Source organism: Triticum dicoccoides, chromosome 2A (genome assembly GCF_002162155.2).
Source record: "Triticum dicoccoides isolate Atlit2015 ecotype Zavitan chromosome 2A, WEW_v2.0, whole genome shotgun sequence".
NCBI lineage: Eukaryota > Viridiplantae > Streptophyta > Magnoliopsida > Poales > Poaceae > Triticum > Triticum dicoccoides.
The window spans coordinates 745,671,651-745,674,171 of NC_041382.1; positions in this window are offsets into that span (position 1 = coordinate 745,671,651).

Consider the following 2,521-nt stretch of genomic DNA (forward strand, 5'->3'; position numbering starts at 1 on the left):
CTCTGTTTCGAGACTGTTGAATTTGTTGCCTCATAGTGTCAAAAAAGGTCGTGCATTTTAAGACAACCGGAGGAGGGTTTAGTGTGCTCGAAAGGGCGGGCATTTTCAGCTAAAATGAGCGCACCACCTAAAAAATTACTCAAATAAATACACATTTTTGTACAAGTAAAAGGCGAAACAGGAGTGCAAACAGTACCTCACCCTATTTAATACCCAAATAAATAGTGTTGTCCAATTTACCTACTCATCATTATTCCGGCAAGCAAGCATGTGCAGGCTAGTTTAGCTCCTACGTCCGAGCACGGGAGCTTAAATATCAAAGCACGGGCGTCCGTTGTCCGTTGTCCTAATCAAGAGTAGGCTCTGGATGAGGAATGAGTGAGCCCTGTGTGCTCACGGGCAATCAAATCGTCTTAGCTCAACAAAAAGAAGCATATCTGCGCAGTTTATTCACTCAAAAGAACATTCTACACATGGGCTAGAGTCTTTTCATATTTTTTAAAACGCTCTATGGCATCCGGTGCACCGGGTAGCACCACAAGGGTGGGGTGCACTGGATACATTCCCCTACCGGTTTTCGTGTTGGTTGAGATTTTTTTTTTCATTGAGTCAATTACACCGGTGGTGTTAGAATTTGACGTAAATGATCATTTTAGTATTAAGTAGAACTTATGGTGTACACCAAAGTGGTGCAAGAACTTGGTTTGGGGGTGCAAATACGGTGCTAATCACATTTGTATACATCGGGACCGATGACAAGGCAAGCCAGCGTGGCTTACGGCCCACCGTCAATGATTGCATGGTGAATGAGGATGGTGGCAGGCTCTTTTTACAAAAAAGCCCTCGGTTTTTATGGAAAAAAATCGGTGGAGACCGTGTGCAGGCCTCCTCCCGTGCGTACCCGATCGGATCTGCTGACACCTGTACGTTCCCAACATCCCACGGTATCCCTCCTCTCACCGGCTCCATGTGTTCCCCTCGGCTCGCGCGCTGACGCTCGGCTCCAATCAATACTATCTCGGCTCCTGGACGATGTGACCACTGGCCACGCAGATGAGTCGGCTCAGGCGCTCCTTTCCGTTCTTCTCCCAGTCGCTCGCTCCGTTCATCCGCCGCCGCTGCAATCGCCTCCGCGTCCGCCGCCGGCCTCCTCGTCCGCTTCCGCAGTCACCTCTTCCGCCCCGCCCCCTCGTCAGCCACGGTGTAGAGCGAGAGCGGCCGGCCACACGACATAGATGCGGCTTTGAGTTCCTTCTCCCTTTGGCTTGCCCGCTGATCTTTTCGAGATTCATTTGGGTGCGATGCAATTGATTTGTCCATGTCTGGGGTTGGTTCGTTGATTTGTGTTCCTGTTGTACTTCTATTATTCTTGCTGATGAACTCCAGTTGTTGTATAGTGTTGGGTCAAGGAGACAGCCACTGCCCCTGACGCGGTGGTAGGTAAATATTGATTAATTAACATGTACATTTTTTAGGTGATAAAACATATACATGTGAGGAACTTCCCGTGATTCCAATAGTAAGCAACAAATCAGCATACATGTTGGTGTAGTGGAATCAGGCCTTCAGAAAATACTGCATTTTTAATTGTATAATAAAAAGAGAGCGATTATAGATGCATTTTCAGATAACCATGAAGTATGGTTAAAATACAAGCAAGAGATAATTGTCCATGATCTCAATTCTATTGAGTTCTGTAAACAGGAACCTTTTGTGTAGAATTTACAACATTGCAGTTTGCATGGACAAAAGCAGCATGTTGATTCGATGGTTTGCATAGATAAAGAAAAATATTAGAGTACATTTCAGCTTAGGGCAAAGTAGATGGCAAAAGTATAGAATGTGTTTCTTTGCAACAACTAAAATTGACAATATTATGGACCCCCTGGTTTCTTAGCATGTTACAGTTTTGAGGATTGGATTTTTATTTCACTGACATTTTCTTTTCTTTTGCCCTGTAGAAAGTCAAGTTTAGGAAAACCTTGACTAGAGTGACCAGATGTTTAAGCATGGCTGGAAAGACATCTTCCGAATGAATCACGGTGAGCTCGAGGCCAACAAATAAAATGTTTCTCAAGATTCTACTCTTGGCTAAAGGATGGAAGCATATATAATCCAAGCAGGGTGGCCATCTTTGACATCGACGATGCCTTACGAAGGGGCGGGAGCCTCGGCGACAGAAGGACAAATGGGAGGCTTCCTCGCCGGGCAGAAACAAGGCTCCACCGTCCGTCTCCTAGACGAAAGACCTCAAGTACACAACTGTCGTTGAAACGACTGGAGAAGATGGAATGATTGCTGATTTCGTAAAGTTAGATAGACTATATGACAAGTCTTGTTACACTAAATGTCAAGTCTGCAACTTTGGAGTTGAATGTATGACAAATGTTGTAGGCATCTAGAGTTGATTCCTCTCCCTGGCAATGTACAATGTATCTTTTTATCTGATATATATATATATATATATATATATATATATATATATATATATATATATATATATATATATATATATATATAT